Source organism: Haliaeetus leucocephalus, unplaced genomic scaffold (assembly GCF_000737465.1).
Source record: "Haliaeetus leucocephalus isolate CR32 unplaced genomic scaffold, Haliaeetus_leucocephalus-4.0 Scaffold555, whole genome shotgun sequence".
Lineage (NCBI taxonomy): Eukaryota > Metazoa > Chordata > Aves > Accipitriformes > Accipitridae > Haliaeetus > Haliaeetus leucocephalus.
The window spans coordinates 6,226,331-6,249,965 of NW_010972991.1; positions in this window are offsets into that span (position 1 = coordinate 6,226,331).

The window sequence follows — 23,635 nt, forward strand, 5'->3', positions numbered from 1 at the left end:
AAAATAACTTCAGGTGAGCAATTGGTTCCATACTGCTGCATTTGTGAACTGAACTCAATTGATTTTGGAAATCACTGAAAAGAAAAGAAATTCTGAATACATATTTTTTATCAAGATTTCCCAGTATAGTCCTATACAGGAGAGTTCTTTCAAATCAACTGTATTTATATCTGCTGTATTTAGATATTTGACATTTCAGTCAAGAATCTCTCCTTGATTACCAGGGGCTGTCATTCATTCTATTTGTCACTGAAAAATTAATTTTCCTCAATATGCAAAAACCTCTTGGAAATAGCCTATGACCCCAGTTTTCATGTACCAATTCCGCTGACACTAATTAGGAACTATAGGCTGTGTCCCAGAAGATTCAAACTAGCCCAGCAAGGACTTCACTTTTGCTAAGTTCACATGAAAAGTTTTCAGAACAGAGCCAAAAATCCCCAAATGTCCTGTCAAAGACCATATTAGAGCTCACAACCAAGTGGGAAGCAGAGTTCAGGTCGTTTAACTCTTCCATGCCTTTTGCTAAGCCTCACAGTTAAGAGATCACAATGGATCTGGACCATCCCCACAGATATTTTACATCCTTCTCATGAATTCAGGTCTGTGCAGCTTTAGAGTGGCTTTGGCAGAGTGCCACAATAATGGGCAACTTGAGACCTCTTTCATCTCAGTGATAAGCAACCAAGGAGAAGAGGCTTCTGAAACAGGCTCCGTGAGAAGCAACCTCTATTTCTAGAACATGATTTTCAAAAGCTCTTAACTTCAGTCTAACATTTCCCTTTGAAAGCAATGGTAGCATCTTGAGTGTGTGCAGTCAGGTCAGTGCTAAAGACTCTACTGAATTTACTTGTTTTTCATGAAAGATGTCCTTGTCGCTTCATTATCACTGTTTGTTTGAAAGCCTCTGTGACCCTATTCTATGTTTGCACTGAGCTGTAGCTTTAAATTGAGAAAAATTTATTCATTTTTTCAAAAGAAAGCAATAATCTCTCCCGCATTAGGAGCTACAAAGGAAGAATTGTATAAATTGCAGCTGGCCAAGGTCAGCATTAACTTAAGTACTGGAGCTGATTGTTGGCATCCGCTCTTATCCACAAAACCAGGAGCTGTTTTCAGGTCTTTTGGAGCTCCTGTATAAATCCATCCTTCCACGCTTTAAAAGGAAACAGCCAGGACTACATTTGTAGTGAGTCTTTAAATGCATTTACTCAGCTTGACAATTTCTCTGTTCACATTACCACTGGTGAAATTTGAGGGCAAGGGAGTAGGGGAGGGGGTATGTGTGTGAAAAATGGTGACAAGTTTTATCTTGCCAATTTTTAAATGAAAATTCGTCTCCATTTTGCAATGAGCTCTAATTTGACATTTCAGGGAGCTCAGTCCAGATTAAAGCTAAGACAAATTCTCTTTTTCTCCTTGTATGGGCTCTTCTGGAGCTGCACTGGGTAACTCTCCCTGCAGACAGGCAGTTCAGCCAGTGAACCTGTGAGCCTTACATGTCTGTTAGTTGAGCCTCATAAAAATACGAAGAATATAACCAGAAGCCACATATATAAAAGAAGCTTTTAAACATTAGACACACACTGATTATTTGGCATTTGGGGGTTGGACTCTAGAGTTGTTTGAAAAAATTTGTTTCTATTTTACATATTTTGACAGCATTTTTTCATTCCAAGACAGTTTGAAAAGTGTAAATCACAAAATATAGAGGCATATTTTTCATTAGAAAGGCATCTTGAAGGACAGCTCCTGGCCAGCTTTTTGACAATAATTTTCCATCTCCCACCTCCTTTTTTGCTGCCAACACCACTTACAGCATTCTCTTATTCACATTCCCAAGCATAAATAAGGAGATATATTGTAACCTATATACTTACACAGCTAGACTTCAGCAATGTTAGCAATACTCAAAATTAAAAACCAAATTCTGATACCTGAATTGCGCATTGCTTCTCCTTTTTTCTTTTTTTCTCAAAGCAGTTTGACATATTAGCATGAAAAAAAAAGATTACAGTATTTTTAAAAATCCCACTAGTAGAATAATTTCCAACATATAGACATACTCTGTGAAAGGCATGGAGTAAAAGTCTCTGAAAATTCTTTTTTGTCACAGGAAAGATAACACAGCTGTCAAAATTGTGATAACACTGCATTTATTCTTGTAGGTTTGACCTTAGAATAGATTAATTGATATTCTATTTTGTCCTTTTCTGAAGAAAGAAAATTCCTTGCCTTCATTTTTGACAGAAATCTTTCCATAGTTTTGGACTGATAAAGACAAATGCAGAAGAGAAATAGGATTTATTCTAGCTAGATGAGCAGATTTGACACCCATGTCAAACATTATTACAACCTATATGCTTCAAACATAGACTGGAAGTTAAATACTGCACAGACTCAAGCCAAGCATTACAAAACCCAAATGTTTCACAGCCCACATACTTCTTTCTATATGTTCTCAGTGATTCAGTAATGAACAACATGCTGAGACAACATTTGAAGCACTGTAATGATGCGCAAAGTGCACAAAACAAAAATTAATATATTTATAGGCTGAAATTCACTGCAACCACAGGAACCTTTCATAATCAGGTTCTGCATGAGGGGAGAGGATGTGTGGAGAAGTGCAACAAATTCACAAGTCAGACTACAGAGCTGCTTGCTCTCTCGCCCTCTCCCTCAGCATGCAGCAACCACATTCCCCCATCAGTTTTTTAAAGCCCCAAGATTACTGGATCCTTACACCTGTAAGTCTGTAGCTTCATGTGCCCTCACCTTACTCCAGCAAACATTTTAAGGAGGAGACCCTTCTGCTCAGTGTGCATGAAGTGCTCAGGTATCTCAGTAGTGCTTTCCAACCTCTTTTCCCTAGGGAGAGAATAAAAGGGTACAAAGTTTTGGACCAGCTACATGGTACCAGCAAAGGTTTTCCCATGCTTGCTGTCCACTGCAAGTTTCTTGTGGTTTCTACTCTCTGGAGCAGTCCTTCCCAAAGAGAGCTGCTCCATCAGCCACAGTGCAAAATGAGGTCTATTTTGGGGGGCTACCGGGATTGCACAGCTGATGTTTTATCGAGCGGGATTCAGGATGTAACAGGACCGCCACCCCCCCCCATCAGCACTGAAAAACAAGACACAGTTCTGCAAAACTTTGCGTGCTGCGAGCTGCTAAGCCCGTGTTCATCCTAGAGCAGTGCCTGCTGGTGGTCTCGCTCTAGGAGTCCTGATTAAGAGCAACACACGTTTTACTGAAGACCTGGGCCTCAAGTCAATAACCCACATATTAAGGATGGAACATTTGGGGCTCAACTGAGCAGAGCACGAAGGTGAATATTTAAACTTAAGCAAGTTTTCTTTTTCCCCAGTGGATCAGATTTAACAATATGCTTCTCCATCCTTTTGTCTATGTGTGTATGTAGCTCTTTCTCGTGCTCCTAAAGTACATACACACATATTTGCTTCAATATCTCACCTGTATAAGCAAAGCATCAGTATTTCATGGATGCGTTATAAGGATAAACTCAGCAGCGTTTAAGAGATTGTCAGGCCCTGTTAATGCAAGCACTGTGAAGGAGGCTGTGTGACATAGCAAACAGAGCACTGCTTTTGCACTCCCAGCATCTCATCTCTATTCCAGCTTTACCACTAAGCCATACCTCGGTTTCCCTACCTGTAAAAATGTGCATAATCACACTGCCCCCATCTCAGGACTGCTTTGATGCAACTCATCGTATAGGAAGAATGAGACATTATAAAGAGTAGATGCCAGGTTTCTGCTCCTTCTTTTCCATATTTACACTGAGGAAAGCAGGAATTCTCTTCAAATTTGTCAAAAGAGTGGATGCTTACAGGTCTGGTGCTGATAAAATACGGCCTGCTAGCTTGGCAAAACCACACGGAACAAGAAGAAAAATCTGCTCATTTAGTTTCCTGAGAACAAACACACAAAATTAATGTCACACATTTCAATAACAATTGGCGTCTGTGTAGTTCAAAGAAAAACTTCTGGTCCAAGGAGACAACAGGTTTTATTATACAAATTACAAATAGCAATCCCCGGCCAAGACAAAGGAGGGCTGATCTGAACATAACACACAAAGAAGAAAGAAAGGAGCTCAGATTTAACCTGCAGAATACTAAAATTATTTCTGGCCGGCTTGCGTGTTGGGCAGTTAAGCTGAAATCATTTCTGCCTGCACGGCTCGGCGTGCCGAGGAGTGTGCGTGATGAGATCCCCATCAGCTCTGCGGCGGCAGCGCTGGGGCAGCCGTGCCCGCCTGTCCTGGGAGGGAGTGGGCACCACACCTCAGCAGCAGCCCCTTGGCTGCCCACACTCCTCCTCTTTGCTCCCCAAAACTGCCCTGGTCCCATTTTTATGGGATACTTCTAAACCTTCAATAAAAGCTAAGGTTTACTGTCCAATCTATCATTTTTTGTAAGTGTTACCAGTACCGGAGAAAGAAAAGTTCAGATTATCTGCAGGCAGGTGACTAGCAGCAGGAGAAGCTGCCCTGCATGGGGCCTTGGCTCCAGACAAAAGAAACCAGTTGAGAATGAGGTCAGCAGAGGGGAAAACTTGCTAAATCTCCTATCTTGCTAAATCCCTCGTCTTGCTAAATCTTCCATCAAGCCTGCTTCGTCTAACCACTGCCTGGTCCTCTGTGCTAGACTGGAAAGGGCAATTCCTTGAAGGAGCTGGAGTGAACGGGAGATAGGAGGCACAGGATCTGCCTGCAATGGCATGGGAAAATACCGGGGGGCGGGGTGGAAGAAATCCTGCCCCGCTACAGCGTCCTGGGCTATTTAAACCCGCTGAGTTGTCCCATCCCTGTACCGATTCCTACCTGAATCAGTAACACTTGAAAACACACCAAAAAAAAGGACTTTGGGAGTATGTTTGGCCCAAATATCTCCATCAGCTCCTCCCTGCTCCCCAGGTACATGGACAAAAATAATTTTCAAGCTGAGTCTTTGCTGACACATGCTTTTACAGGTCTGAACACTCAGCAGCACCCCAAACCAAAGAGAGGCAAAAGGGTAGCTATAATTCTGCTCTGCCACACTCCACTGCAAACCTAAATTAGAGCCATTTGTCTAGTTCAGCTTAAATAATGCAGATTTAGTTTTACGTTAGAATATAACCACCTCTGTTTTGAATAGTGTGGAGCATTCATTAGGCCAGTCTGGCTTTCAGGTGTTTGTTTGGTCTGCTACCTTGTCCAACCCTGATCCATCAAGAACAGATGCAAATGGTGTTTGGGAGCTCAGCTCCCCCAGTGTAGGTGGATCCATTTTTACGATATGTTCTGTCCTGTCTGACACCTGAGCTGGGAGCCTGTCCACACACCGCCTCAGCTCCTGTCACAGGATGCTACGTCCTGAGTGGGTAAGTAGATAGTAACAGAATATAGGCAATAAAGTCACCATAGCACCCACTTCTGGTTTTGAAGGCAAGAGCAAAATTTCCACTTACTTCTTTGCAGGGAAAAGGTGGGGAGCAAGACAGGGTGCTAATGAGCCAGCATGGAATTATTTACTCCCTGGCATACTTAGAAAAAATGTTACTTTTTAAATACAACATAGTTTCACTATCTCTCAGGCTTTGCCTGCAAACTAAATTCTTCTTCTCTTGTGGTAATACAGGTATGCCATTTCTTCTCCCTTTTCCTAACAGGCTTGACGTCCTAAGAAAATCTAGCCCACCATTTTGATGAAATACATTTGGAAGGAATTTCGTTCTGTTTCCTAACACTGAGCAACAGAGCCTCTAAAATGCTTATAGAGAGCACATTTTCCTGGGGCTGCAGAGAATGAGTCACGCTAGATATATGCCAGATCAAATACAGCAAATAATCAGCGAGCTGGCACACTGGCTGGCCTGAGAAAAGAGCATTTCGCTTGTCGGTCCCGCTGTACCTACCTACAGCAATAATTTTCAGGGTGTTATTCAGCAAGAGGATAGACTATCCCACGCTATCGTCCTGCTTCAAAGTCATACAAATCAGCGCGAAATAGATAGCTGTACATTGTGAGAAGGCTATTCTGGGCTTGCTCCCACACAGCACTGAGCACTCTGGCTCAAGGCCATGCTGTGGCTTAAGCACCAATTGTCCCATTGGCCTCGGTGGCTACCGATGGGAGTCAGTGCCTCTGAATGTCAGGCCTCAAGGACTCATCTTTTAAATACCATTTTAAAAGGCATTTAGGCACCTAACTATATTCTCCAGATTTAATTACTGCATAAATCACATCTCTGCAATAACCCCAGAGTGCTGGGATCAGAAGGAAGGTCCCTCAGCTCCAAAACAGAGACAAATCTTTTACTTCTGTGTTTTGCTTGCGATTGCTGGGAGGGGTGAGACATGAACTCTCATAAGTGGTTTTCATTTGGTGCCCAGCTCTGCCATCCACACATAGCAGGTCACAGTGAGGTTTAGGGAAGCAACTTAATGTCTCTGCCCCAATGGGCCTATCTGCAAAAGGGGGTTGTTCCAAGGTTGCACCATCCCTTCTGCCAGAGAAGATCCATTAAAAGTGTGCGGCTCTGACTGCAGAAAGTGATGATGAAGAGCAAAACCACATAGCAGTTAGGGCAAAGTGGTTTTCTCTGTTTCTGTACTTGTAACAGAATTAATTTTTGTATTTTATTTTGCCAACTCTGGATATCCCAAACCTGCTGGCCATTATTGGCTAAACACTGCTCAGGGAGAAGAGGATAAAGTGTGAATGAGGTTGTGTGTGCTTTGTTCTCAACAACTGAAGGAGCAATTTAACCCCAAAAAGATCTACACCAAGCGATGAAGCCCATTTTCCCAACCTTCTCTATCAGCCGTGCTGAAGCATCGTAATTTTCCCTATGGTCAATAGTTATTGAACTTTCATGTGTTTTGGTTCATACTTATCACCTGAAATAGGGAAAGAATATAAATATACAAATAATTTTGTTCTAATTAAGAAAAAATTCAGAAATAATTGTTTTTATCTTTAAAGTATCTGCATTAAAGTTACCTCAAGGTCAGCTGCAAAGGTGTAGTAATTATTAGCTTAACTATTAACATCTCTCAGCAAGCTAATTAGCTGGGCAACAAATAAAAACCGTTTATGCCTGAGGTCTAGAGGGGCTAAACCAGAAGATTACTTTAATGTTTCAGGTTAAATTTTCAAGGTGGGAGAAATTCTGCCTCTGGGAATCATGAGCTATTTTCTCACTAGAAATGAAATAAGAAAAGGCAAAAAAACATCAAATGAAATGATGAAAATTGGCCCACGCCCTAACTCTAGGCACTGCTAAAAGATGAATGCATAACCTTCCCCTTTCGATGATGGTGTCTAGCAGCCTGGAGCCTGCATTTTCCACCTGGAGGCCCCAACAGCACAACCTCTCATGTCAGTGTCTGAATGGACAGACTGTCACTAGATGGGACAAATCCTCCAGGTTTCTTATCATTGCACCTTCACTGGTGACATACTGAGCCCTGTGACTCCCTCTGGAGTGGAGGACACAGTACCCTACAGGATGAGACCGCTGACGATTCATCTGTAACCATCAGCAGGGATTAGAGTGACTGGACTGTGGTGAAGAGCAGCCTTCGGAGTTTGTGGGCTGCTTTGTCCTGGGTAGGAAGGCCATCTCATTGCAGGCAGCCTATGTCGTGTGTAAAAGAGACCACTAGAAAGTCTTCAGACCAACTGAGCCCTCGGGACAGTGAGGGGCAGAAATGCACGTACTTCCAGGTGTCACCTGTCGTGGTTTAACCCCAGCCAGCAACTAAGCACCACGCAGCCGCTCAATCACTCCCCCCCCACCCAGTGGGATGGGGGAGAAAATCAGGAAAAGAAGCAAAACCCGTGGGTTGAGATAAGAATGGTTTAATAGAACAGAAAAGAAGAAACTAATAATGATAATGATAACACTAATAAAATGACAACAGTAATAATAAAAGGACTGGTATGTACAAATGATGCGCAGGGCAATTGCTCACCACCCTCCGATCGACACCCAGCCAGTCCCCGAGCGGCGATTCCTCCCCCACCCCCCAGTTCCTAAACTAGATGTGACGTCCCATGGTATGGAATACCCCCTTGGCCAGTTTGGGTCAGGTGCCCTGGCTGTGTCCTGTGCCAACCTCTTGTACCCCTCCAGCTTTCTCTCTGGCTGGGCATGAGAAGCTGAAAAATCCTTGACTTTAGTCTAAACACTACTGAGCAACAACTGAAAACATCAGTGTTATCAACGTTCTTCCCATACTGAACTCAAAACACAGCTCTATACCAGCTGCTAGGAAGACAATTAACTCTATCCCAGCTGAAACGAGGACACCACCTCACCCTCCTCAGCAGCGGTGCCTGGGTCTGAGGAGCAGGCAAAGCCATATCACAGCCGCTCTTCCACTCCAGGACCCTAAATGCCACACACTGGCATACTCTATCTAACTGGCCCCTTCAACCGTGTCCTGCAGGAGGGGTCACGGCTGCAGTGCAGCAAGACACAGTAACTGTGACCTGCCCTCCCCATTGCCATGGGGCCGGTGAAACAGCCCACGACCCACACGCAGCCTGCAGGCGCAGTGCATCCCTGTCTCACTCACTGGAAATTAAGGTATGAGGGGATTTGCTCACTGGTTCTGGAAGAACCCTATCGTGATCACAGGCATAGCCTTGGAAAAAGCAAAGAGGCATAAGGTTTTATAATGCAAATCCTATATGTTACCCCTCTTGCCAGAGGAAATTCAGCTGCTTATCCACAGCTCTTGTATTCTCATTTTGTTAAAATGAGGAGAGCTCAGATTATTTAATTCTTGTTTACATACACCACATGCCTCAGCAGCCCAGAAAGACTCTGTCTCGCAGCCCACAGCAGCCAGCCTTGCAGGGCAGTTGCAGTCCTGCAATAGCAAGGGACACCGCAAGGCAAGCCTGGGCCGTGTAGCCTCATCCATCACTATCGCAGGCACCATGTCACGGTCATTCGTCTCAGAAACGTATCCAGCACCATCTCTCAAAATCTGATGTAACTGCCGCTGCTCTGTACTCACTCAGTGGCAGGCTGACAGAAAACCCTCTCATGTTTATCCAGGGCAAAAGTCTTTCCAAGGCTGCTGCTTTACTTGTTGTGCTATGAAAAATAACAGCTTCATACAAAAATAAACAGGTTTGCAAACTGTTCCAGGGCACTAACATCATACTGGTGTAATATACATGGGATCTGATGCAAAGCAGCTTTTCAGCAAAAACACACAATATTCATCTTCATGCCTTCCCTTGATACAAATGCATTTTCATGGAAAAAGCTAAACTTATTTTCTTCTTTTTCACAACTCAAAATAACTTAGTTAAAAAAATGAACCTCCAATGAAAAGCTAAACCATCAAAATATTTAACTGAAATACAGCAAGAAATCGCTTCCTTACTAGCTGTTACTGATGGAACTGAGTCAAAAACTACAACTGGGTTTAAGGAAAGAACCTAGTAATTTTATAAAACAACACATGTACTAAGGTAATAGGACCTACATGCAGCATAAATTGAAGGAACCAGAGAATATTCCCCCCATTCTCCTCCCCAGTGTCAAATGTGGAGAGGCACAAGTTTTTGGGCCAAGGAATAAGAAAGAGAGGGGATTTGAACAGCAACCCCCCCCCCCCCCCCCCCCGGCACTCCTGACCCCTGCTCGCCCACTCCCAGCACTGTGCTGAAGCTGCCTCCCAGCACAGCTCCTGCCAGGTACCAGTTGCCAGAGCTGCACTGGGAGAATAGGAGTCAGGAGTGGTTTAGCTGTCTTTTGCATTGTGGCTGCTATAGTCCATGTTGAGACGAGATACCAGGTTTGTTAAGGGAAAGTTCCTCCTCTCCCTTTGAGGCTCTGACCATGTATTAGGGTATATCAGGACTTGGAAAGTTCTTAGTTCACCATGGTAAGATACTTACCCTGAGGATGCTTCATCAGAGTGATCGAAGCAAAGTAATAGACAAACGCCCACACTAAAAATTAACATGCAGGAGAGAGTCTGTGCACAGACCAAATCTCTGGTCTGTTTTAATCTTGAGGTTGGGCTTTCTTTTCAAAACAGTCCTGCAATCTGATCCCCACGCTGAGCCTCACAGCCTCTTTGGCCTGATTATAGCCCATTCAAATTGAAAAGACTGACTGAGGACTCTGGATATTCAGCTTCACTTGCAGCATGATAATGCTTTAATCGCAGAGATCAGCTGTCCCCCGTTTCCAAGTATCTGTTGCACAATTACAATGGTATTCAAACAGGTCTATGCAAGACTGTAGTTGTTATGAGTTTATACATTTTTTAACTAACTGACGCAGGATTAGCCCTTTAGTTCTCGAAGTGTCAAAACACATATATGATCAGATATTACAAATGTCCAGATACACTTCTGAATAAAACTTGGGCTACTAGTTGGTCACATAATGCTCCCTTGAGGATGCAGTCTTTATAAATAAAGTTCATAAATAAAACAGTTAAGCTCAGCTTTAACCAAACATGAAAATAAAAGAAAGAAAATGGTGTGGCTTCCTATATACAGCCTTTATTGGCAGCGTGTGAGTATTTTTCACATATTGCTTTGAAAGAGAAACAATGTACAACTTAAGTGGAAGGAAAGATTACTTTTTAATTGGATTTGTGGCATGCAAGGGAAACTCTCCATCACAAGAATAACAAGTTTGGGAAGTATAATTTACATCCAAAATGCTTCAGCATCCTTTATGATCTAACAGTGGTGACCAAATCAAACCATATGAAAAGATAAATTGCATGTGGCTTACAAACATTATGCCCACAACTGGCTGTTTGGATTTCTTCTGAGCTATGTGTGTTTTAGCAATACTGTCTGGACATTGCCAAACTGGTTCTGAATAGCAAAATACATAGCCATAAAGTAGAGACTTACAAATAGTAACTTGCCTCCTGTCCAAGGCTGCATGTCAGGGCTCCCTTGTTTGCTGCATGCCTGTTTCAGGGTGTATGGTGTAAGAATTAGCCAGACTTGCATCTGTGCATCCAGCAAAATAAGGGTTAGTAGTTTAGGCATGGAAACCAGAGGTGGGAGTGGTGTGGTATAGGGGAGTAGGAATAGTGACCCTTGGGTTTTGCTTTGGGAACAGAGGGAAGAGTTGTGGGCAGTGTTATCTGAGAGCTGGGAGGAGGATGAGGGACTGCAAAGCCCAACATCGCCCAGATTTCTCACACATCTGGTGGCTCTCAGTCACATGCACATTTTTATAGGTGGCAGATAAGGCAACAACACTTGACCATCCCTAAAACCCCAGAGGATTAGCAGCGTAAGAGGAATTTAATCTACTGACAGGTCTAAGCAACATTTCAGTCTATGCCATTTGGGGGTTTCTTAATGCTGTTGGCAGCCCAGCAGCAGTGAGAGGCCCCCAGTGAGCTTCCCAGCTGGGAAATGTCTCTGATGTACAGGGGGAATTAACTTTAGCTCCAAAGACCTTGCAAGCTAATGGACAAGAAGGTCATGCACCAGAGCAGTGCCTGGCACAAAACCATTTTTTTCAGCTCTAGAATGGTACCTACTTGACTACCCACTTCTCTCTCATAAATAATCATACCCATGTTTGAGCAGGAGCTCTTTTCAATATCAATAATCTGAAAAATGCTAGTGTCCACCATTCACACAGGCTTAGGAAGAGAACAGTTAGAAGCATTAAATCTGAATCATCTTCTTTATCCAGAGATAAAGGACAGTGTTAAAGCTTTTAGGCTTAAAATTAGTCTAAATATCTTTGATCTCTCTGTGACATCTGCCTTCTATTTCATAAGCCTTGGGTACGCATGCAGATAGACTAGCAATTTTACATATATGCATATATATAAACATACATACATACACATACAAGCACAGACTAAAGCTCCTTTGTCTTTCAGAGAAAAAAAAAAAGCTCGCTTTGACTACAACAGTGTCTAACCTGCAAGAAAAAGCACCTGACTACCATGTCTAGCACTGCTTACTTGGTCCCAAAATCAAAATCAATGAGGAAATGCTTTATTGCTGTTACCGGCCATTGAGTCACCAAAGCTGAATCTACACAGCCTGGCACTCCTTCCCATGAAGTGCAAAGTGGGAGCAAGTTGCTACTAAGCAGAACTCACTGTCCTCAGGGGTCCTGTGGGCTCATTTCATCCTCTTGACCAGAGCTCCTCCTGCAGTCTTGGACTACTTTGCCTCTTATTGTATGACAGTATACTGAGCAACACAGAAAGATTGTAAGACATCCGTCAAGTGGATTCAAAAATTATCCTGATCTCCAGGTGAATAAGGGGAATTCTGCTTGGGTCATATCTCACTCCCATTTTTTTCTGTTGGGCTCGATCTATAGGAGTCAATGGAAACAGGAAATTTTCAGCAAAGCAATGTGAAGTCTCCTACAAAGTGATGGAGGAAAGGAGAAGCATTAAGTTTCTTTCTCCTGACTTAAGGTCTGAACCTGTCCTAACTGAAGTTAATAACTATTCCACTTATTTCAGGAGCAGAAACATCCTCTTGCATTTAAATCACTAAAAACTTGAAGTGCCTCAATTATCAAGTATATTCCCACCATGTAGACCATTCTAGCAGCGTAACAGACTCTATCAAGTGGACAAAAGTGTAATTTATTCTGTTCACATGCATAGGTGACTCCCCACCACCAGAGGCATAACATTTAATGGAGAAAGAAACTCAAAGCATCCAAAAAAAGCAGTTGCCTCTTTCAATACTTGAGAGTAGGGAGACAATAAAAAGGATGACAAAGCAAGCTCCTTAGCCAAGATTTTAATAAATATTGCACAATATTAATTAGAAATTCCAAGCACTTGTAGAAGAAAAAAAATTGTTCCCCCTTAATTAAACATGCATTACATGCTGGAGGTGTCTGAGGGGTCTTCCTGTTACAGCACTGGAATTCAATGTTTGATCTTCCCACCTGAGTTTAAACTCACATGCTGGCACTTTCTTGCCTTTTCAGTTTATAAATGTGTCTCTTGTTCTCCTTTTTAAAGAAAAGGTCAGTGTTCTTCACATAAGTAATGTCATTAAGAAATCAAACCTCATTTTTTCAGCTTGTGTAGCTGATCTACTGAGAGGCACAACCTGCATTTACCTCACTTCCACTTTTTGAACATCAGTAAAAAAATATGAATGCAGATAATCACAGGAAATGAAGAGCAATATCTAGTAGTCTGTCTCCAGGATTGTTCCCTACAGTATATTTTCCAACATTTTTTCTGTTCATTTTAAAGTATACATTTAATAAACTAACTGTTCCTTCCTATCCTAGGGGACACTATTTTGCAGTGCAAGATGTTCATGTTATGAGGGTCTTTCTGTTTAACTTATCCCATTATTCCTAGGTATATATTCTAATATCAGCCTATCTGACTACCCTTTCGCCCTACAGCTTGCTTCTTCATGTTTATGTCAATACAATAAACTAATCTTGCACCAATCAAAGGAATGAAGTTGTTACTAGTTTCCCCACCTGTCTACCTATCCCATTCAGCAGGTGTTATTTAATGTCATGTACAGTACCAGCTTATTCTCATGATAAAAAAGTGGCTGATTGATTGATTGTTTAAATATATGAAGACAATACTGTTTACAAAATCAATGTCTGTTTAATGTATTGTGTTGCTTTCTGGTGAGGAGGTGGGTCCCTCTCTTTAAAAAGTAAGACTGTTTTTCCTCCGGTCATGAAATTAAGAAGTTCTGCACCAATAAGTAATATTCACGTTGAGCAAAGATTTTGAAGTAGGGAGGGCTGCTTCAGTTAAGCTTTATAGCTCTTTGTTCAGCTCAGATTTGTTGTCAAAAGCCAGGACTGAATACGAACATTTTTAGTTTTGATCCAATGACCTTTTGGAGCAGAAGTCCTGTGGAGAATTTGAAATGGGATGACAGTTTAGAGTGCAGTTTGGGGTTAACTGTTGTTAGGTACACCTTTAGCCCGTGGTTAATCCAAGGCTCCCAAAACCGGTTCGTAATGTTCCCTTTATGGTTACGCTGATGTTCCCTTCCATCAACAGAGCCAGATTGGGACCTGGGGTATAAACTAGATTGAGCTGTGCCATATTCCAGCTGCTTCACACATCCTTAACTCATGTTTTATGTGAGTTTAGATGATGCTGAGGGCATTATTTTAGCAACGGCTAGTTGCCTGTTGATAGCATGACCATATCTGAGTGAAAAATCGTCTCCTCCTGGGAAATATCTCAGGATGTTTCTGTTTAGTTCAGCAAATAGCATCAAAGTGTACAGGAGCTGAATTTCTGTTCACTTCAGTAATGTGATATTCTACTGCTGACAGTCTCCCTAGATGGCTTGTAGTCAACTGTCCAATCCAATAAAGCAATGATATGGGCATAAAAATGAAGCAGAGTCAGATAACCACAAATGAGAGACCTCTGCCAAGGAGACTGATAAAGCGCTGTGCAGGACCTTAACAGTACAAAACAGAGAGGAAAAAGAGAAATTAAATAGGCCTGGGATGTAGGAACTTTCCTAATCAATACCTCTATATCATTTCCCTTCCCTGATAGCACTACTTGCTTCTTTTTAGTTCCTCCAGGCCTAGCAAGATCTGCTGGACTATGAGTGAGATAGATAGTCTTCTGTGAAAGTTAATGGTACTAATCCCATCATCCAATTCATCTGAAATTGCACCCATTGCTTGAAGCACTCAAGGGCAGACTTGCAGGGCAGAACCGTGTCATCATACAAGAGGTTGAAATTGTTCATGACACCCAGTAAAATATTTCCCCTCTCCTTGTGTGTGTTGGCCCACCTATGCTTCCTTGTGCTGCCATCTGTAATTCCTATTTTGCAGAAGTGCTGGAAGTGCTGACCAGTGCCCAAGCTTTCCACAAGTTTCTGCCTGAACAAAGTGCTTCTAGCACAGGTACCTCCACCCAGATCAGCATGTGCAAAGGCCGGCAGGCATGTACAGAGAAGGGTTACTGCCCTCATCAGAGAATGGGAAGAATAAGAATAAATTTAAAGGTAACTAACAAGAAAAATTAGCTCTCATATTTTCTTCTTATCACAAGTTCTGCATTCGAGATCTCCTGAGATACCACTGCTGTGTGCTGATGATAAATATCATGCAGATGAACTATGGCAATGGAATGTTTTTTCTTCTTTTCCAATCAAATTATTTGCCTGGGCTGAAAAGAAATATGTTACTTTCAGACAAAAACTCATTAGCACAAATCCGTGAGATTTGATAAACCGGCACCAAAATGGCTATTGTTTGACAAAGTAGCAGTCTGAAAACAGGCAACTATGGCACAAACACAAAAAACCCACCTCTTTTTGAAACGAGAAATGCCATGTTTCTGTGAGCAGTGTCACCTAGTCTGATTTCAGCTGGTATAAATCACAGCCATGTTACTGACAGTGAATGAAACCAATCTCAGCTACTTCATTTGTATAGGACCATCCCCCTACTTCGACTTGTGTTGGATTAGATGTAGTGAAGAGTCTAGCATTGATTTACTTTGAATTTTAATATAGCCTGAGAGCTGGCTTTAAAGATCAGCTAGAACACGGTTGTCCTGATTGGAATCTATAATCTCACACACAAATTCACAGATGTGATTAGACATATACCTGTATCCCTCCCCTCCACACACAGACAGACATTGTATTTATTGTGCATGTGAACCCATGCCACATTCACCTGAAAATTAGAACTGCAGCAGAACTAAACACAGTGACAAGCTGTGCTGTAGCAATTGTTATGAGGAGTCTCTGCATAAAGAGAAGCTGCTTTAGGATCCAGGTTTCTGCCCAAACTGTAGTTGCGGTCAGGCATCTCTTCAGAAGCACGGAGAGCTGAGCATTGAGTTTAAAATGGCCACATTATATAACTGAAGTTTCCATCAGATTTAGAGACTGGCCTTTATCACCTATAGCTTGCTCCATCCACTCTAGCCTCCACCTAAAATGACTTTCTAGGAAAGCACTATGCTACAATCATAATGTATCTCTTCACAAAGGGAAATAGCAAATTAGAACAGTAAAATACTTCACTTTGTGCTGACCTAGCCTTTTTTCTTCTCTCTCAGTAGGTCTTTCCGACTTGACTCCTGCTGATCAGGATTTAAACAAAAGTAAAAGAAAACCATGCATTTCTATGCAGCCTCTGCTGCAAACCTATCTAATTTCCTACAAAGAGGTAATAAAGACAGGCTCCGTTTTGTCTTAACATGAAGCCTGTTGCTTTTAAGTCAAATTCATCAGAAGGGCTTTGAGTGAAAGTAGAAATTGATGTCAAGTTTAACAGTTCTTCAAAGCCTTAGAGACATTAAATTTGGAAAGTTCAGAGATCAGCCATAAGGGAAAGCAAGGAAGAAGCTCATGTTCTCCAACCAACACACTTCTGTGTGCCCCATTCTCACCTTCCATAGTGCAAAGAGGAGCAGCTCCAGGAGACTCAGTGGAAGGACTCTGTCAGCATAAAACAGTCTTGTACAGTCAAATATGCCATCATTTTCATGATCATTCATCATTACAGATAAGAAACCCTGGCAAATGTGGGGAGCAGAGGCCTGAAGCAAGACACATGGTCATCAAAATACCTCAGCCTCACAACTCCTCCAGGTACCTCAAGTCTTTGGTGGATCAGAAGCATTGTACCTTGGTCTACACTGTTAACAAGTGACACAGAAACACATTTCATTGACAGAGGTGTTAATTTTGTTCATGTTTTTTTGTTGTTCTACTCACATTTAGTCAAATAAGGGCCAGAATACATGAATAGTGTTCAGTTCCCCTAGAACTTAAACTAGACATTAATGCATATTTTTCTTTTGCAAATAGCTGATGTTCACAGTGAACTGAGTGCTGTATAAAAGCTTTATAAAGATGAGCCTGCTTTGGAGAACTTGCACTCCAAGGACTCAAGAAGTAAAAAGGGGAAAGGGATAACAGCAAGCAGAGAACAAACTGCGGCCTAAAGCTTGTGACTGACCAGACACTGATAACACAAACAGTTAGAAACACAATAGATTTGCTAAGACTGGAAGGTGATGTATTTTGTACTCATACAAGGATGCAGTGTTTCACACCAATTTCAATTCACCTGTCTTTGGCATAACATATCATCAAGGTCAAGAGCTTCACAGGAATCAAAAAGGTCCAAGATTTTATGCAACTATTAAGAATGTCCAGAACTGTAGTAGCAAACCCAAAAAAAAAAAAAAAAAAAAAAAAAGACGACCTGCAAACCTTCCTGCCTCCAGACATAAATTAATTTTCCACCCATGGAAGCTGGGGGAAAATTTCTCAAAGGTTAATTTTCAAATTGCTACTAGCTGTGAAACTTCTTGTCTCCTCCTTTGAACCAGCTGGTGCTGTCTGCTGCCAGCTGCAGAAGACTGGTCTTCATCAACCTTGGGTCTGACCTGCTCTGTTGATTCTCCTTGTCCTATATATTGCAAAGTGGAATAAAAAAATTCTGGTGTCACACAAGAAACCACAGACAAATATGTTTTAAAAGACAAGGTTATTCTTTTCTCCTTCCTCAGTGAAGGTTTGGAATAGAGCTGCTTATATCAGGGATTTTCAAACATCCAAAATGTTTAGAAAATAATGTATGACACTAAGAAGTCTGATAAAGAAAAAAAGTTCTATTCATCTTGTAGCATAACACCACAACAAGGAGATATTTAATAAAAAATGTGAGTGCACTGAACAGAATTTGAAATTGCCTTAAAATCTCATCTCCACTTCGACAATTAATCAATTTCAGCAGCCGCTTATTGCTTAATACACAGCACATCAATAGAGATTATTGCTGAAACAACAATTCCTTTTAGTCAATCCTAGCAGTGGCTGAAATTTTCCAGATAAAAACAAATTATTCACACTGATGGGTCAGTGATTGTCTGTAGAGAAGGACAGGTAACAGAATCTTTTCAAAAGACAGATACAATGCACAATTTGGACTGCTAAATGTGTCAAATGTGTTTTCCTTTTTCAACTTACAAAACACCAATGCAGCAGTTTCTAAATGCACTGTGACTTGCTAATTCTCCTGAAATAGAGTATAATTATATTAACAAGTGACAGAACAGATATTATTTTCCCAGCAATGAGAAATGTGGCTCTAAGGCTCATAAATACACTTCTGAAATCTCTAGCTGCAATCCTTGCCTCATTACCCACAGCTACTTTCTGTACAGGACTATTTTATTCTGAATATGCATTTTAAGCCACAGATCCTCCTCATTTGGTGGAAATTGGGATAGTTCCTCTAATTTCAATAGAACTACACCAACCTGCATCACCTATAGATCCAGCCAGAAAAGCAAAAAGAGAGATGAGACATAACCACTGTTTCAAGCATTCAGAACAAAGTTTAAACAACACTTAAAGTTAGGAAAAAAAGAAGGCAGAGGGAAGGATCTGGACACAAAGCTGATTTTTCTCAGTCAGGGCTTTGTTGTTTCAGTGGTAAGTGGATAGCCCCAGATCTGTACATACCCATCTGCTCCAGCCTTTCCTAGAAGGAACAGTTTGCAGGAGGATGCCAGGGTCCCGCAGATGTGGAGGTCTGTCTTATACACCCAGTCCGGGAATAAAGTGGATGAGTCAGAGTGCAGATGGCGACTGAGCAAATCGGAAGAAACTTCATTACAGAAAATGTCAGCAGCAATTTTGGTCCACACCACAAAAATTAGGCTCTTGGCAAATGTTTGCTGAGACAAATTTCTTTCCATTTATTCTCATCACTGTCTTTTTCTACCTTCTCTACTAAACACTGATTCTTCTCTGCAGCTTTCACAATATCTGCTCCTGGCATCTCACATGCTACCTGCATCGTAACAGAAATCTTGCCATGATAGTCCTTGAAGGGTTTATTAATCCTGGAGCTGTTTACTAAAAGAAACACTTTTAAGGACCATAAATGTTGCCTATGCTCTTTAGAAAGTGAGATAGCAATCCCTTACTGTATATATAAGGAAAATCCTTTTCATTTAAGAAAAGTAGTAAATACCATCTCTCTCCTTGCTAACAGAAGCAGATATTTGAAGAGACTTTTTTTGATGAGTGTCCCTAGCTGTGGGTTTCTTAGCCTGTGAAGAATGGGAAAGGTCACAGCCATGTGTAAATGCAGTTAGTGCAGCCTCCTGACAGGTGTGAGGAATTCAGTTTCTTCAATTGAGTTTGCTCCTCTTGTGGATGCCCTCTAAAACCCAGGCTCCTCTGTAGTATAATTACTATTTTTAACTGTCAATATTGTTACCAAAAAGAATGAGTTTTAAAGGATGCCATACAGAGAAACGTCTGTGGTGTCTCCATCATGAGTCATTAGTTTGTGCAACATTCATGGTATGACCGCCCCTGCGGTCAATGCTTATTGCAGAGTCCCCATAACACAATATACCGATAATAAAAAGCAAACCCAAAGGTTTTCATGTGACTGGTATGAAAATCCTCCCGTCCCACAGAATGCACTCACAGATGGCTTTGCAAGGCCCTGTTTCAGGCTTAACTCTGATTAAAGCAGGTGCTTAGCTTTGAGTGCAGGAGAGTGCCCATTGTCTGCCTTATAATACCAAAAAGGTAATCCATGTCTGAAGAAGATAGTGAACAAGGGCTCCTGAAAGGGCCAAGCAACTGCAAGGGAGGAGGCTATGAGCTTGGATCATGTGCCAAAACACATCACATCTACCATCATTCAGTTCTGTAATGGACCTATGAGCAGTTCCCAGGACCGTAGTGCTATAGGGGACAAACCTCCCAGTCACTACACTCAACTGACTATGCAGTATCATCCACATCATACAGTATGTATCTTATACACACACACGTACTCAAACACACATTTATAAAATCCAAACCACTGTTTCTGGGAAATATTCACATTTCTCCTCCATCTCACCTCTGTCCTTTAAAACCTTTCAACAACAGGTCAAGTGAAGATCCTGGGAAATGGCTCACTGAAGAAGACCCCACACAACTTAGAAATGACCAACACAGAACCCACCTCCTCCCAAATCAGGGAGCCTTGTCTCGAGTGAAGGTCAAGATAAGACTATGCAAATGCAATGCTCCCCTTGGCAAGTAACTGGAAACACAGGTGCCACTCCAAGCATAGCTGCCAAAAGACTCTGGATTTCCAGGGGAATATGACCCAGTGGCACCAAACAACAGCAGTGCCCGCTCATGTTTGATCATGCCAGCAAGCAGAGCAGGGAGTGACACGTTCACTTGTGAGTCTCCCTGCAACTTGTTCAGAGAGTGATATATGGCACCGAGCACCCATCTGATTCCCCTCTCCCAGCACAACAGTGACTGATATTCCTGGATTACTTTCTCCTGACACACTTTATGTTGAATAAAATTAGGTACGCTCATGGTTCATAATACCCAGTGCTGTAGCTCTTCCTGAAACGCTTGCTTTGAAGTAAAACAGTAGGAAACCAGCAGGAACATTTTGTCCCAGGAGGATGAGGGTTTACTTTGCCTTTTCTTTTATTCAAATCCTTTCCTGCAACTCAGAGGAGATATACAAATGGAAAAGAATAACGAGCAGGTACTAAATTCTGTTGAAATCATTGATAACATTTCCTAACAGTAGTCCTGGATTAACCTTTTCTTTTCAAGGACAGGGGCTTGTACTGGGCCTAACAGGGATGGAGTTAATTTTCTTCATAGAAGCTCATATGGTGCTGTGGTTTAGATTTGTGACCAAAACAATAATGATAAAACACCGATGTTTTATCTATTGCTGAACAGTGTTTGCACAGTATCAGGCCCTTCGCTGTTTCTTACTCTATTTCCCCACACACACCATGAATAGTTTGGGGATGCACAATAGGCTGGGAGGGAACACAACCAGGTAGCGGACCCAAACTAGCTGAAGAGATATTTCATGCCATATGTATGTCATGCTCAGCAATATAAACAGAGACAAAGGGGTTTAGGGGCGTTACACATCTTTTCCTCAGGAACAGGCTGGGCATCGTGCTACCTGTGGGAAGTGGGGAGTGATTGCCTTTGCAGCACTTGCTTTGTTTTGCTTGCTTTCTTCTTCCATTTCTCCTCTGCTTATTAAGTTGTTCTTTTTATCTTGACCCACAAGTTTTCTCACTTTTCTTCTTCCTTTTCTCTTCCCCCTTCCCACTGGGAGTTGGGTTTGTGGGGAGTGAGTGAGCGGCTGTGTGGTGCTTAGTTGCCTATCGGGGTTAACCCACAACGAGGTTTATAATTAAAAACTTTTCGCTTCATAGCATACAGCCTTCTGCTGCTGGGTAATGCATGTGACCAGTGGGCCACGCTGTCACTGGCCCTCAGCAGCTGTGCAAATGAATGTGGAAAGGGTACAGCAGCGACCTTCTTCTCTCCAGGTGGGTACCATGCCACAGCCGATGCTTTCCCTAATTGCAGCCGCAAGACAGAGGGGGAGGCTGACCGCCGGGCTCCAGGCCTTCTGCCGCATACAGCCAAAGAAAGCCCTGGGTGCTTGGTTTCAGGCTCAGAGCAGCTGAGTTTTCTTGCCCAGAGCTGAGGAAGGCTGAGAGAAATGCTACACTGCTGGAAGCTCAGTTGGTGACTTTTCTAATTTTGTCACCAGTGTACCAGTATACAGTATTTTCCCTTAAGCTCCAGCTCCCAGCATCCAGCAATTACATGAGAATTTCTTTTTTTTTTTCTTGTTAAAAAGAGAAAGTTTCTAGAACTTTGGGTCAGGCAGGAAAGGTAGAAAATGTAAGGCTCAAAAAAACCAAAGTCAACCAAGATCAACCTCTCATTTCTTAATTGCATATTAAGATGTGTGGTTATTCATATGCTAGAAACCACAGAAGTGCCTGAAAACAGTCACATAGGAATGAAGGCTTCTCCACCCAAAAAGGTGGTGGGATCAATAGCCCAACTGAAGTGCACCTACACCAATGCATGCAGCATGGGCAACAAACAGGAGGAGCTGGAAGGCATTGTACAACTGGAAAATTATGATATAGTTACAATCACAGAAACATGATGGGATGACTCGCACAACTGGAGTGCTGCAATGGAAGGCTATAAACTCTTTAGAAGGGATAGGCAAGGAAGCAGAGGCGGTGGGGTAACCCTGTATGTTAGGGAGTGTTTTGACTGTCTAGAGCTTGATGATGGTGACAATAGGGTTAAGTGTATTTATGGGTAAGAATCAGGGGAAAGGTCAACAAAGAAGATATCATGGTGGGACTCTGTTACAGACCAACCCAACCAGGATGAACAGCCAGATGAGATATTCCATCAGCACCTGGGAGAAGTCTCATGATCGCTAGGCCTTGTTCTTGTGGGGGACTTCAACCTACCAGATGCCTGCTGGAAATACAATACAGCAGAGAGGAAACAGTCCAGGAGGTTCCTGGAGTGTGTGGAAGAGAACTTCCTGACACAGCTGGAGAGTGAGCCAACTAGGGAAGGTGCCCCACTGGACCTGTTGTTTGTGAACAGAGAAGGACTTGTGAGTGATGTGATGGTTGGAGGCCGTCTTGGGCACAGCGATCATGAAATGATAGGGTTTTCGATTCTCGGAGAAGTAAGGAGCAGGGTTTAGCAGAACTGCCACCTTGGACTTCTGGAGGGCAGACATTGGCCTGTTTAGGAGACTGGTTGGCAGAGTCCCTTGGGAGGCAGTCCTGAAGGGGAAAGGAGTCCAGGAAGGCTGGACATTCTTCAAGAAGGAAGTTTTAAAAGCGCAGGAGCAGGCTGTCCCTGTGTGCTGAAAGATGAGCTGGCAGGGGAGAAGACCAGCCTGGCTGAACAGAGAGCTTTGGCTGGAACTCGGGGGAAAAAAAAGAGTTTACGACCTTTGGAAGAAGGGGCAGGCAACTCAGGAGGACTGCAAGGCTGTCATGAGGTTATGCAGGGAGAAAATTAGAAGGGCCAAAGCCCAACTAGAACCTGATCTGGCTACTGCCATAAAAGACAATAAAAAAAAAGTTTCTATAAATACATTAGCAACAAAAGGAGGGCAGAGGAGAATCTCCATCCTTTATTGGATGCGGCAGGAAACATAGTGACCAAGGGTGAGGAAAAGGATGAGATACTTAATGCCTTCTTTGCCTTAGACTTTAATAGTAAGAACAGTTGTTCTCCGGGTACCCACCCTCTGAGCTGAAATACAGGGACAGGGAGCAGAATGAAGACCCATAATCCCAGGGGAAATGGCTAGTGACCTGCTACACCTCTTAGACACACACAAGTCTATGGGGCTGGATGGGATCCACCCAAGGGCACAGAGGGAGCTGGTGGAAGTGCTCAGCAAGCCACTTTCAATCATTTATCAGCAGTCCTGGCTAAACGGGGAGGTCCCAGTTGTCTAGAAGTTAGCAAATGTGACACCCATCTACAAGGAGGGTCAGAAGGAGGATCCAGGGAACTACAGGCCTTTAAGTCTAACCTCAGTGCCAGGAAAGGCTATGTAGTAGACTTTGAGTGCCATCATGCAGCATGTACAGGACAACCAGGCGATCAGGCCAGTCAGCATGGGTTTATGAAAGGGAGGCACTGCTTGACTAACCTGATCTCCTTCTATGAGAAGGTGACCCATTTAGTCGATGAAGGAAAGGCTGTGGATTTTATCTACCTAGACTTTAGTAAAGCCTTTGACACTGTTTCCCACA